At 35.9% G+C, this 16,106-nt stretch overlaps 1 pseudogene; it reads right to left on the reverse strand.

Annotated features, from left to right (window-relative positions):
* LOC107755359 (nck-associated protein 1-like) overlaps window positions 1–16,106 on the reverse strand; it is a 55,040-nt pseudogene that overhangs the window by 32,779 nt on the left and 6,155 nt on the right.

The raw sequence follows: 16,106 nt of genomic DNA on the forward strand, positions 1-16,106 counted from the left end.
TTGGGACTGATTACGAAAATAATTAAGGGCTATAGCGCATCCTGACCGTGTCAGACTGAGCTGGGTTGAGCATGGTGCTGGGAGCACTAATCAAACTGAGCAGCTGAGCGTTCCTCCACTGATCTGCAGACAGATTTCGGCGTGGGTACACCATCTGCAGGGAGACCAGTGCATCTTGCAACGACTGTCAAAAACAGAAAGAGGTAGAAAATGGCAGTGAGCTCGGATTAAACCATGTCCTCCATATGAGATGGGAAACAGAATAATAGGACTTTTATCTAATTGTAGCAGATTTTACTTTTCCGTGAGGGACAAACTCCTCCATCATCTTTTTCAGTGGGTTCTCATAATCCACAATCATCTGTCCAAGCCTGGGATATTCTCGATCACTGAACAAAAAAAAAAAACATCACACAATACGTGACCTCAGCACAGCTCTGTCATTGGTCACATCCAAACGACAGCACAATAAAATCTTAGTGTGTGGCTCTACATAAGATGCTACTTATATATGTATTACCTGGAACCGTGTGTCATTTCGTGGGCATAGTTGTAGAGGCCGATTATCGCTTTGCGCTCCTCAATTCGAGAAAGCAGCATCATCAGGGTAATGTATGTCACCACTAAATCCAGGTAGTTCTTTGTGAGGTCAAAATTTACAGTCTGCATTGTGGAAAAAATACACTTTGTTATATCTGACATGTCAGAAAATTCAAAGACATCATTGATTGCCATTAATTCAACTCACAATGTCAAAGAAAACTTGACAAGCGTCAATAGTGTTCAGAAGTTCACAAACGTGGTCCTGGAGGAACAGAAAAGCACAAACATTTAGGTTTTAAAAGACCCTCATTGTGTCTTTTATCAAAAATAAAAAGATTAAAAAAAACATACACAAATATATAATTTTGTTTTATTTTACTTAATAAACAGTATATTCAATATTAAATAGTATATATAATTACATTAAATTACAAGCTGAAATAAATGTAAACAAAAATGAGAAATGTAAAAAAATTGGAAACTAGCTGAAATGTTAGTTCAGTTTACCTTTAATGACTAAAATGACCAAAAATAAAAATAAATTACTAAACAAAAACTAAATCTAAATATATATAATGAATATAAATATTCAATTTTATATATAAAAAATAAACGCAAATTCAAAATATGAATACGAATCATATATAGGGATGGGTATCGTTAAGGTTTTAACGGTATTACTACTCTTACAGATACTGCTTATCGATTCGGTACTGTAACGGTATTCTTATCGGTACTTTTTGTTATATATATATATATATATATATATATATACATCCCTAATCATATATAAACAATACTAAAATATCATTGTCACATATAAAAATACAAATCATGTAAGTATAAAAATAAAAACTACATCCATGGGGTCTTATTATTCATGAAAAAACAGCAGAATTCATTTGCATAAGTAGTTTGTAAACCCTCTAACTTAAACTGCATTCAATTCACTGCAACAATTTACATGAAAATGATTTTATGAACATTTTACACAGACATTCATTCTGTTGGAGTTTTTTGAATGAGGTCAATAGAGCAGAACTGCACTCATACCTTAAATTCCATAACATCCACAAAGGTGAAGTAATATAGAGCTAAATTCTTCAGTATTTCTGACTTTTCTTTTTGTAGTTGTGCAAGCTGTTGCTGTAACATAAAAAACAAGTGCAAATTAAACACTGTCACATAAAACAAAGTCACATAATTGTGATATCTGACTAGGAAACTTATCAGCAGGGTTCACATTAGATCATCTGAACTGAAAAATCCACACAAATCTCAGCCTGCTGGATTTAGTCTCAGAGCAGGGTTCAATAATAATGATGTGAGAGAGTTTCAAGACATTTGAAGGGAACGGTTACTTGCCCTTTTAGGACAGTTCTGCATTGTAACTTATGTTCACTGGTATGTATCTATTTTAAGCCTTGCAAACTTCAACATTTGGATTTTTGTGATGCATTTTACACTGCTGCTGTGAATTGTGTCAATTCAGGTGATTCTACGGTGATGAGAATTTGTCGAAACTCAAAGACAGCGTTTCTCAGATTTGATTTTTGACAGTCAAACTAGTGAATGAACCCTGCATCAAGTCCTGACACGCACAGGCCTTTACCCTTTGTTTGTCTTTATTGTATATGCAACTCTAGAGCAAAAATGCATTACCACTGCACCTGGGAAGATACTCAAAATAACATGAGTATTCTGACCTCATTTCAGACATGCACATCTTTATTATATGATGTCCTGCTAATACCATTTTATTTTAGTGATGTTTGGATAATATTATATATTAGTTCAAAAAGAGTTCAAATTCAAGTAAGTCTTAAAAATGTAGTAAAAACTACATGATTTGTGAAGACTTTTGTCATTTCAGCAGTTTTTGCCAGAGTGAAGGGTAGTGCAAATGCGCTCTAGAATCAAGTTAGTGACAGAATTCTTAGTATCTATCAGGATTTCCAGAAAACCAGGTTAGAGCTAAAAGAGTTAATGATGCACTTCAGATACCCATAAAGCCCAATATCAGAGAAACTACGTTAAAGACAGAAGACACAAATTCCATCAAACCACACCATCCCCACCCTGCATTCTTTTATTGGAAATATATTCACATCCTATCCTATTAAAGGATATAATTCCACTAGATAATGAGGTTACATGTAAAATGAGTCCGGTATTTAAATACTGTCTGTAGTCCTATATGAGGTAGATGATTAAAAAAAACAGCAGAGAGGGAGATGCAACTGTAATAAGCGCAAAGACCTGGTACTGCAAGAGTTAATCTTTAATCAAACAAACAAACAAACAAACAAACAAACATGTTCAGGTCACATTTCACTCCTAAATCAAAACATTTAAACATACATAAAATACTTTTAGGACAATAAAGATGATATTTTCAATACAATTAGTCACTTTTTTTTCTATAATGGAAATGAGAATTTTGCTTTTTAGCTTTTATTTAAATTTCTATATTCCCATTATTTAATATGTTACTTTTACAATTATTATTTACTTTGTTATTTTTACTACAATAACAATAAACATCAATAATTCAATTATTTTCTTTTTATAAATCTGCATCAATTAAAGCCAGTAACACAAATAATATAATTTAAACAACTTAGCATTGTTTTTTTCCACACGATATTACTGAACTATAGTCATGAGGATTGGGAGAAAATGTCCTTAATTGTCATTAAATAAAAACAATTTTAAAAACCACAAATATCACAAAATATCCCCTCTCACTGAATTCTGGGGTAAAATATGACCTGGACACATTCTTGGCAGGTATAATGAGATTCTACCACAAAACCAAGCAAACTGTAAATCAAAGCTACACTTAGCATAGTTTGAAGTTCAAAAAGTTTCCTTATCTCCATCTCCGCTCTTTTCAGAGTAAAGTGTGTTGGGGCACAATTATGTGATGCTGTGCACAACAGGCTAAACCTCATTTCAAACTTGTTTTGAATAGAGTGGATAAATATGTTGAGGAAAGCATGTAACCATGCAGTAACAGACTTAAAGGAAGCTCAGAACACATCCCAAACAGTATCACAGCTACGCCAAATAAATACAATTGACTGCCATTATATTTTAAGAGTGATTTAAAGGGCCCATCTGAGATTCCTTTTGTCCATGTAGGTTACTGAAATACCGACATATATATATGTGAGTACAACTGAAATGTTAAACTACATATAGATAAGAGCAGGAACTAAATAAAGCAAATGGGACTTCACATGGAGTCCAAACTTACCAAAAGAATAATCCAGAAAATAGCCATGTTAAGCATGCAAAAAATGCAAAAAAACAAGAAACAAAAAAAGGAAATATAAAACAACTATAAAAGGCAACTGAAACACAGTTAAACATGACACAGCTCCACATCATTGCGAGAAGCAGTTAAACATCTTTAACACAAAGTAGAAGGCAAAGCGGCATCTGAAATATACAACACTTCAAACGGACATGGTGGTTGGTTATTACAAAGAGACCAAAATGAAAAAAATGAACACAAAACACACACTTGAGACATGGAATGCATATAAAAATCATATTGTATAGCACGCATGAAAAAAATGTTTGGTTAATTTGTTATGAGACCATCCCATTAAATAAATTAAGGCAAATCCAAGATGTCATGATGCTGATGATTTTCCTGTTTTCCCAAAAAACACCTTTGTGGCTTATGACCAAAAACCCAGGCTAAATGTCATCTTTACCCCTTTTCATCCAAAATGGTGCTGACTGACATTCCAGAGTTTGCTCTTGGATTTAGAACCGGCACGAATATCCATTTACTTGACAGCCGAACGATAATGTATTTAATCTGTTTTTATACCACCACATTGCTTTTGATGTAGCATCAAAAGTTATGTAAACATACAACAAATTTATTAGCACTCAATTCACACATATGATTTTTGTAAATGAAATGTTATTTATGAACAAATGGGGGAAATAAGTAGTGTCCGTCAACTGACTGTGCATCAAGCAGAGGTGAAAAGTATTGGAGTAAATGTAATTAATTACTGTACTTAAGTATCTTTTGGGGTACTTTGTAGTTGTACTGAGTATCAAAGCAAGACACACCAATCGGGTGCTTCCAATGTACAAAACTTTTTTGATTATAACGGGAGTGGTCTAGTTTTGAAAAAAATCCTGCCGGAAATGTGCAGAATTGTGTCAGAATAGGTACTGACACTGGCACTAGGATCTTGTCAGTGGAAAAGGGGTATCTGAGACAAATAACCAGGGGGAAAATGTACTTTTCCCTATAGTAGTACAAGTCATTTGACTTGTGCACAGAGACCAGAGACTGTAATAGCAGGAATGCCAGAGAAAAACCAGTAGAGGTGTGAATCTATGACATGCCTACATTCCTAAAGCAACATGGGCTGAATTGATGTTCCTTATGACGTTTCTTAATCTGATAAACACCAGTGGAGAAAAAGTGACTGCATCTTTTCTCTGGCTTATATGGATTGATCCACACAAAAATTATTCCACATTAAGAATAAATCCTATTTGTGATGTTGTGGTCAAGTTAAGTGTGGCCAAAGGTTCCTGGAAAGACAGGCAGACCTGGGAAAGCCCCTCTCATGGGGACATCACCTCATGTTCTGACCTAATAAAGCTGACACTACATCAAACATTTGAAAAATATAAAAAGAATTGGGCTGGATGACAAAACATTGTGTTTTTACAATGACCTCAAACTAAACCTCCATTTTCCATATTTTCCAACCATAAGCAGTGATGCTTGGATCACTCTCTGATGGTTGAGGAATGAGCACCATGGAAACCCATGAACAGCATGCTAAACATGCTTCAGAGATGTTCAGGGTTGTGGCAATGGCAACAAAGTGTTACAGAAAGGACTGGGCTTGGTGACTGTGGTTTTGGAGGGGGTATGATGCTAATCAGATGGGAGACTAAAACTGCTGAAACACAGAAAACAGATTATTGAGCACTTGTTTCACTACTACAACAATTGTCACCCAACACCACATACACTTAATATCAGCACAGGAGATGTATACAAAGCTGTATATTTGCTAAAGATCTATAGTCATCATTTAGAGCAGTGGTTGTCTAACTTAATATTACATATTGAAATAATATAGCTCTTATCTAAAACAGAATTCTTAAAATAAACAAATCATATTTCTTTTTATTTTCTCTTAATTATTGTTTTTATTGAAGAACATACAGATTTTTAATAGAGAGCATAACCTTTGGAATCTCAAATGTATCTAATATATTAAATTAATTAACCATGATTAATTAAATGTATCAATAAAAAAGTTTGAAGAAAAGCAGCTTTTTACAGCGGAAAAGGGTTGACAACCACTGACAGGAACTATTCTCCAAGTTTGCTGTTAAACAACCACCAACATTGGACACAGTTCATATTATATGTATTTATAATCTTAAATTGATCAAAATCATCTAAAGTCACATTTGTTGAAGAGTTAATGCCATTAAGGAGTCCCTTTCAGCCTTTTTTATTTCATCAGCAACACTGAGAATTAGGGCTGTGCAAAAAATGGAATGCGATTTTCATGCTCATCTCGTCAGTAAAGCCGGTTCTGTGATTAGTAGTAAATCTCCAGCACGTGCTTTCAGATGGAGCGGCATTCCATTTTTTGCACAGCCCTACTGAGAATAGTGCAAAATATCTGATATGATCCGGGTCACGGCACCAAATTTGAAGAGGGGTATATTATCTTGTGCACTGATGAGCATTCTTAACATTATGAATTTTGATTGATCTGATATAATAACAGAAAACATAGAGGAAAAAACACCTTCCACTGACTGATGAAAAACTGGGATGATTCTTGGTAAACATGGTGATCAAAACCTCATTTACTGATGCACCACTGAAAGCAGTAGAAAACATGCAATACTTTCTTTCAACACTTATCTTGACTGATTAAAGGTGCTGTAAGAGGTTTTAGAAAAAACAATAAAAAAACAAATCCACTTGCAGCACCTTTAATACATCAAACATCAATTAGAATTAAAATCTAATACATGAGTGAACCATTATACAAGCATCAATATCATAACATTCACTCAGAGTCATTAAAACATACTTGATTCATAAAAGAAACTTACGTTGTTGTTGCGTGTCTCGATGGCCGGGAATTTTCTAACGATGAATTTCACGGCTGACTCCAGGTTTTTGTCAATCAGGTAAGAAGGCTTTGCCTTGGGATCTCCACAGGCCTACAATGAACACGGAAAAACATCACTGCTAAATGTGCAACCGCTCGAACAGGACCACTGTGAACGTGCAGAAAACTGACTGATATTCCACTGATCATGAAACAAAGATTCAAACTGTTTGAGACAGATCAGAGAGGATGAAAAGTGAGGTAAAGTGCAAGGATTTGATCACAGTTAGAAAATGCAGTGGAAGAAATAAAAAAATAAGAAAGAGCCAGAATGTTGAGACTGAAAATAGAGACTGAAAGTGAAAGAAGGACAGATAGAATGGAAAATAGGAATGGGAATCAAAAGGAATTTAATGATTCAATGGTCATCACGGTTTTTAGAACCCTTTAGGAAGCACAAAATTATTTATTCAAACTATATTGTACTATATAACGAATATACTTTGTAAAAATAAAGAAATTTTATTATATAAAGATATAGACATATTTTAGACTCATTTGACCAAAACAATCAGTTAAAAAGAGTAATTCGTTTGGGAATCAAACTATAACCAGTATTTATGATGCAAGAAAAAAAAACGCATTGTTGATTTTTTTTTTTTTTTTAGCATATTATTTTGTTGGGCACAGTGTCTCTTCACAATCAATTAAGAACGCAAACGCTATTTTAGTACATTGTTCAGGGTTTTGTTTTAAATAGGGCTTGGTATCGTGTTCGATAATTTTTAGGCACCGACTGAATTGCCTCGATACTATTAAATATCGAATATATCGAAATGTCTTGTCGTTCGGTACCAAATTTCAATACCTAAGGTTTTAATCTCGTCAACGTTTGTGAGCCAGTAAGCGTGCAGCATGCTTGATGTGCCTAAATCATGTTCTGGTGATTAGGTGTGTTCGACTTATCACCAGATCACTGCGCAGACCGATCGGTGTCTGACATCAAAGTACCGCGAGAGCGATTCGAAAGCATAAGGAATCGCGTGCTGTCTAATCGTTCTGCGCAGCGCAGCGCCGCGCCGCTTCAAGTCAAACACACCTATTGGCTCTGGTGAGGCATCAAGGAAATGCGTTATGTGACCATTCACACTGTAGCATCATGCTACATAAGACAATTTATAAAATGTATACTATATTAAAACTCACTTTAAACCACAATCGAGTGTTTGTAATAACCTCCGATTGCGATCTAATGAGGGTTTTGGTCATATAATGTTGCAGAAATATGTTATTTGTAGCCTTTTGTATTCAAGCTAATCGCTACACCTGCTTAGCATTTCTCATGTAAACACACTGTATTGTAATAAAAATAGGCAGAATCTCATGAAAATCTCACAAATCATTAGCTGTCGTAATCGCGCGTTTCTTAGCTTCATGTTTCAGCCCTGTAAATGTTTTCCTGGAAGTGTAATGCACACTCGTCGTCGGAGACAGGGAGGGGTTATGAACACATAATATGATTGACATATGAGCAGCGAATGAGCTTCCTCTGAGTCAGAACAGTGATCGCGGAAGAGAAAACACAGGCAGACAGCGCTGGAAATAGCTAATGATATCGCGTAAATCAGTGGAAAGTGAATAGAAATGATAATTCCGTCTAAGCTATGCATTTTAAAATGAAAACGCACTAGCGTAAACATAGCCTAGGGACATTAGTCCTGAGGACATCATCAGTGAAGAGAGGGCTTGTCTGTCTCCTGAAAAAGCGGAGATGCTCATTTTTTTGAAGAACTGCCGAGTGATTTAAAGATCTTAAGCATGCAGCAGTGAGCCTCACATACTGACTTAAAACTGTTCATTTTGCACTGAAAACTATTTGAACTTTATTAAAACTATTTGCACTGATTTATTGTGTTGGTTACATTTTGTTCCTTTGTGCAGTGGCTCAAGAGACGAGTCTGAAAAAACCCAACAAACTGAAAAAAAAAATTTGTTTTAATTATGAGGTAATGTAAGTTTTTTGAGGTAATGTAATCTTGTTAAAATGGATTTCATAAAATTGGCATCGAAAAAAGTATCGTTCAGGAACCAGTATCGAAGTCAAGGTATCGGTATCAACATTTTTTGAACGATACCCAGCCCTAGTTTTAAAAATGTTAACGTTCTGGATTCCCAACCCTAATGGAAAAACAGATAAAAAGGGAAAAAGAGGAAAAGAGAGAGGACAGGATTGAAAATGTTCTTCAAACGGACAAAGTGCTGCGTGAGAAGTTGGAGAGTAGTTAGTGGAAGACAAACAGCAGTGTATGATCAGAAACAGTCCTGGAGAGAGAGAGCAACAGAGAGATGGTGGGTTTGCTGGATAGTGCGTCTTATTGGTTGGCTGTTCTGTAAGAGGTGAGTGTCTTACAGAGTGAAGGAGCTGGAACGCGTCAGTGGACGTGCAGTTGAGGCAGGGCAGTGTGTATGGTCACATGACACGTTACATGATGCTTTACATGCACCTACGGCTAACGCAGCATTGAACCTCAAGACCATTCCAGTGTGCACGGCAACACACAGGACTCTAGGTGCTGTAAGACAATGTGTTTTTTACAAAACCCATTAGGTCGTTCCCAAAAAAAAGACACCGCATGGCTAGCAAACTGACACTCAGGCCCTGGAAATAATGCAAACCGGCAATCATCTCAGGGTAACAGAACGAAACCCACTAACATTAAATTTACATTAACTGAATTACTCCTGTGCCCACTGATAATTTAACACAGCCAATCACAGTGGAGTGAGTAAATAAACCCAAAGAGAATCTACACTATGCCTCAAAAAATGGCTGGTTATGTTCTTCCTTGTTCTTTATCGTATAGTTGACATCCAACTGGTGCTTTGAAGTTAAAAGCAAACTTTGTGAAAATAAGGAGGATGGTAAAAACAAAACAAACAAATAAGGGAAAAAATGGGGGGGAAAAATAAAATAAAAATAAGCCTCATGCATTAATAATATTATCCCAACAAATGTAGCAAAGGTTTGTAGTTACATATATTTGGCTGGGCGATAGTAATTTTTACTTTTGTTTTACTTTTGTCATCATATAACGTTGATAACAGCAAATATTAAACATTTTAGGAGCAATCATCAGAAAATGAACATTTATTCATATTTCAAATTGTACATTATTATGCTTAAGGGATTTTAGGCATCACAACATTATAATGTACAGTAAACAACATGGATAAACATTAATTGATCTGACATGGACAAAAACTATTGATCTTTTAGTGTAGTTTAGAATTTTAACATGAAAAAATATTAGTATTTTTACTAATTTTTGAATATACAAAGTAACAATGGCTGTCGAAATAATGGCTCCTAAAAAAAAACTTCATAAGCTATTTCAGAACATATACATTAATTAACATATACTGTCAAAATGCACATAAAATCTTGAGATATAATTGAGAAAATGTTTAAGCTATATCACCCAGCACTCACCACTCAACATCTGTAAGACTGGCATAAGTTTAAGACCGCAAAAAAACAATCAAAACGAAACTCCTTTCACTAAAGAAATAGTAATAAATCAGTTTAAAGAAAGATTAAACAGAAGAGTCCTGCAGGTGCTACAGTTTGGGAAGGGCCTTTTTTGTGAGTTGCGTACAGAAAGATCATGGGACATGAAACTGGTAGGAGAGCGGGGGGAAGGGGGAGACTGAGATTTTAGGAAGGTGAAAAGCTGTGCAAACCTTCCAAACTTGTCCTTGCTGGGGAAGCATTGTAACAGAAAGAGAGAAAATTACACATAAACACAGGTTCCAACGTCTACCATGCATGTTCACTTCAAAACAAATTAGCTTTGGGAACTAATTGTAAGTCGTTCCAGTTAGTGTGTTGGTTCGGGTCCTAAGGAGGGACGCAAAGGGGTCAGTTGGGTAACACAGTGCATTGAGAGGCAGTCGTTCCCAGAGCTAACATTGACACCATGCAGAATTCACTCCTCCGGGAGCAGGAACACTGTGGGCTGAGTTCAGAATTCACGTCCATGTTCAAGAAAAGACCAGGAAGTTGGTGATTAGTCAAAGAAACATAATCCATGCAAGTAAAAGGGAACCAAACATGTTCGCAAAATGACTGAAATCAGATCTGAACTTAAAGAATGACGAACAGAAATACACTGCAAGAACAGAGCGAGCAAACAAACAAAACAGACAAACAAACAAACAAAAATGTCATTATTATCTGCTTTATCTAATGCATCAAAGCATCTCATGCACAGAATAAGACTAAAGGGCCAAATAGAGTGAACCGTCATAAACCGCAGACTGAATCTATTCTTGTCAACTTTGACTATCCGTGTCATTTCGATCTGAAGTAAAAGCAGGTAAGAGTACTAGATGATACATCAAGTAGTGCACGTTCATTTGAATTTAGTTTAACTGTTACTCCAAGAGGTGTAGCTCTTGAAAGAATAATTCATTTTTCCTATGTTCTTGATTTTCTACACAGAACAGTTTCTATTGTCTCTTACACCTTTTCCACCAATATGATGTTGGTGCCAGTACAGTCACACAGAGGTCAATGTAACAGGGATGATTTGAGTTTGAGTGAGCTGATTTGAGTCTCATCAACAACAAGCTAGTTAACATTCTATCTTTCATTCCATTTAATTATATAACATTTTATTTGAGTGTGTCAACAATCAGTGCTGTTTTTGAAGTGTGTGCATAAATTCACAAGGAAACACTGTAGTATGACACACGAGGGAACCAGTGATGAATCAAACATCAAATAAAGCAAAATAATAGGCAAAAAATAGTTAAGTACTAGTCATCAGATGCCATGTATATTTGGAGAAATTGTATAGTGGGGAAAGCTGCTGACTTAAAGGGATAGTTCACCCAAAAATGAAATTTCTGTCATCAATTACTTACCCTCCACTTGTTCCAAACCTGTATGAGTTTCTTTCTTCTGCTGAACACAAAAAAATATATTTTGAAGAATGCTGGTAACCAAACAGTTGACGGTATCACTGACTTCCAAAGTATTTTTTTTAGAGATGCACCGATTGACCGGCCAGTGATCGGAATCGGACGATTTTTCGCATGACCGGCTCAGATCGGTGACCGGCCGGACAGTCTCAGGTCTTGCCGATTCCGAGCCGATCATTTTATTGCCAGCGGCGCCGACAATGACGTCACAGCCACGCTCACCCTCACAGTCGCGTGTAAACATGTCGTTTCGCGTGAGAAAGATGTGTAATGAAATTAACTCATTTGTAAGGGAATTAATTATTATTAATTCATTCAGGTTTTAAAAGGACTCGAATCTGAAAATTCTGAGTCAACCTGATTAAAGCTGAATTCAAATCTGATAGTTTACACTTTAAATCAAGGGTCGTCCAGCGAGCCGGTGATTCTTAGTATATTTTAACAATTTGAATAACTGTATTTTGCACAGCCTGAGTGAGTGTGTGAGAGAGACAGCACACACAAAGTAACTCACAGAAATGTATAGATGCATACTGCGGTAGAAAAAAAAAAAGATATTTACAAAATATGATTTAGGTAAGCAACATTATACGGCCACGATGTTTCCCTGAATATCAATATCAACACGATTGTCACAATGTGACACTGATTTTATACAATAGTATTTCAATAAACAAGAAGTTAAAATTAAGTGACAATTGAAAATATTGACTGTTTTTGCTCAATTTCGCTGACGAAAATAGTTCCCTCAGCTTCATCAAACTGTCTGTGTAAATGCATCTAATGCCACTTCAGATGCAGCTTCTTATATTTCTTAGAAAGAAAATCGGAACCGGCAAAAATCGATTATCGGCAGGTCACACTTCCAAAAAAATCGGAATCGGCCAAGAAAATTGCAATCGGTGCATCTCTAATTTTTTTTTCCATACTATGGAAGTCAATGGTGTCAACTGTTTGGTTACCAACATTCTTCACTAATATACTTCAAAGAAAGTCTGGTTTGGAACAACTTGAAGGTGAGTAAAGGACGACAGAATTTTCTGATATTGTGATCTCGTAGACATTATTACTCCACCACCTTTGCATAACATCATTACCAACAGTCGTATATTGTAGTGTCAACGTGGTTCAAATGACGGAGATGCGACTGTTTTGGTAAACAGTCATGACTAGCTAGTTAGTTTCTTCAACAATGCATCACACTATGGCAGCTAATCAGCGAGTTACATCAATGTACAGGATACTCATCCCAGAATGGTTCCAGGTTTGGGCACTGGCTTTGGCACCAGCATTCTGTTGGTGGAAAAGGGGTCTCTTAGGATTTCATGTCGAGCTAAACACACTGTGAGATAAGAACGCACTTCCTGAGGTTGTTTCCATGGAAGGATTCTGCTGTCATTTCCCGTGACACAGTTTTGCTACCAACCTATATGCTAAATCCGTCAAATTCCAACAGCATTTACCACAAGTCATGTTTAAAACTAAGTCAGTGTAGACAGTTATCAGTCTATGCTTAAATTGCACAAGCAAGATGAGAGGTGAATATGTCTATTTAAGGTATAAACCTATATGAAAAACAAGCATCAAATTCTATTGGCTTAGTAAACATTACAAAGCAAAAAGAGCAAGAATAAAAATGTAATTTCATGAATTCAGAATCAAATGAACATCTAAAATTTTTAACTCCCTCTCTGTATCCACCACAATGCAACGTAGATCTTACAGCACTCAATGAAATGCCTGCCAGTTGCTAGGCAACATGACTACCAAAAGCATGTATTCCAATTTCTAGTCCTGTGGAAAAGCCATCCCTCAACTAAATTTGACAGAAAAAATACAATATGAAATAATGGGCAAAAACACTGAACTGGTTCAGTCAAGTTTCCCACAGTGTGCTCTACTTTGTTGTATTCTGGATATGGTGCATGGGAGTACAGAAGAACAACAGAATATGACTAATATTGGGTTGACCCCCGATGACTTGTTTGAATGAGTGAGGTCAGACATACACGAGTGACATCAGTGGGCATGGAGAGACAGGCGGCACACCAGAGGCCTTCTTGCGCTCTAAACGGGCATCACACACACTGATGAATTCACATCACATATCTGAGTGAGTTCACGGCCAGAGGGAGGAAAAAATGCTAACAGCAGCGCTGGTCTTCCACTAGCCCACTTTCTGCTGTGATATGGACTAGAGGTCAACCGATTGATCGGTTTTGCCAATTAATTTGCACAGATAGTTGATTGCTGGAACAATACTATATTATAGTGCATATTTTCTTATCATAATAAAGTAGGGCTGCAACAAACGATTATTTTGATAATCAATTAATCTAACGATTATTAGAATGATTAATCGACTGATCAATTATCATTACACTGATTAATCAGTAGACATTTATTTATTGATTATTCAGCTTTTGCAATTAGTTAAAATATTTAGTTATACAAATTCTAACAAATAAATTAAGGTAATCACTTCAGCTATTAAAAGTCATTATGTAATTACAATTATGCAATTAATTTATACAAATAAATATATTTGGCACACAAAATGAGATGACAGTGAAACTCTCTTATTCACCATTTAATTAGCTAAATGAAAAAGTAACTGAATGACACATCATTCTGCCTAACATCTCCTTTTGTAAGTCATATGGATAAGAAACAAAATAAAGGTAAGTGATAAGACGTTTTATTTTTTGATAAACTATTTTATTCACAATATAATCTCTCTTAAAATACCTTATAGGGTAATGATAATCAAAACAGTCCTAAGCTAGATCAAGCTTTGATCTCTGCAAACCAAATTATAACTTTAATTAAATATTTTTTCCCACTAATAAAAAGAACATTACCTAGCTGCACCCTGGAGAGCTGATTTATAACAGAAAATCAAGTTTTAATTCTAACTAAAAGCAACACTGACTCTGGTTTTTCATGTTTAACACTGTAAAGCTGCTTGATTTAAGGCTATCTATTGCATAAAGTACTGAGTTATATAAATTGACTTGACTGGACTTTACTGCAGTACACTGATTTACACTGATTTTCGAAACAGCGCCACCACTCGTGCAACAGCAGCTGCTCTGAGCACGTGATCTAAGCTCAAATCTGATTGGACGTCCCGTTTCATTGTGGAGCGACGGGGAAAAAAATCGACACACGGGACGAAAAAAAAATCCTTGCTTTTTCGCACCGCGAAAGATCGCGCCTGGTGTGAATAGCCCCATAGGGATCTATTGTTTAGATTCAAAAGCGTAATCGCGCCGAACATTCGCGCCAAATTTCCGCTTTCAGTGTGAAAAGCCCTTCAGGTTTGGCTGCGTTTGCGCTGAAGCTCTATCTTCTTCTCTTGAATTGCATCAGGAAGGCTGAATTACAGTCTTGCGCTACAGTGCCACACTGGTTAAACCACGTTATTGCAGGCTCTTACATTAGGTCATATGAGATCAAACGACTACTCGACAACAGAAAGATTTGTCGACAATTTTTTATTGTCGACGTTATTAATAATGTCAACTAATCGTTTCAGCCCTATTATAAAGTAAATAATTTGTTGTCTAAATGCTGCATTAGTAGAGAAAGTACAGCAGTATGTTTGCCATCAAGGCTGAGAGGACGCGAACATTAGCATTACCTCAAAAATAATGTGACCAAAACACACGCAAATCTGACCCAAATGTTCAATGTCACGATTGTTACCATCTATTTGCATTAGTTTATATCCAGCTGGTCACATTAATTCATTTGTTAGTCTGCAAAGTTGCAGATTTAAAGCTAGTGAAGTGAGAAAGCAAACTGATATGTTCATGCAGCCGACAGAAATCCTGCCGAACCACAGAGCGCCATTCACAGAGATTTACATTAAATTAGTCCCAAATCGCTGTTAATGTACATAGTGAATTCACTTTACCCTAGGCTGTAAAACTGTGTATTGTGCGTTTTTCAGCTAAACATTTGTCTTTCTGTGGCTCTAATAAAGTATGCTTCATTATAATATAGATTGTGCTTTCTCTTTCCATTCGCTCTGTTTTTTTAAAAACTGAACTTCAAATTCATATATGCCACTTTGTTCAAACTTGAAGTAAACTTTTGCCTGTTTGGTGATTATACAAACTGTTTTAGACTGCTGCTTGAATTGTATGCGACACGTCCAGTCGATACATGCGAACTGTCAGATACAGCGCTGCACTTTTGCCCAGTGTGTGACTAACATATTTTGTTATTTTGATTAGATAATCGTTAAGTGTTCTAAAATATAAGCAAATACAGTCAGAGAGTATACATACAATATCCATATGTATGTAATTTCAATGCTATTGCCTTTGTGTAGATATTTAAAGATGGCCATCTTTAAGCATGACTGTTGAAATGAAATGGTAACACTTTACAAGAGTCCATTTGTGACATTAAGATTAATGAAAGCTGTAGAAGTATTGTTCCTTGTTA

Source organism: Sinocyclocheilus rhinocerous, unplaced genomic scaffold, assembly GCF_001515625.1.
Source record: "Sinocyclocheilus rhinocerous isolate Xijiao unplaced genomic scaffold, SAMN03320098_v1.1 scaffold1013, whole genome shotgun sequence".
NCBI lineage: Eukaryota > Metazoa > Chordata > Actinopteri > Cypriniformes > Cyprinidae > Sinocyclocheilus > Sinocyclocheilus rhinocerous.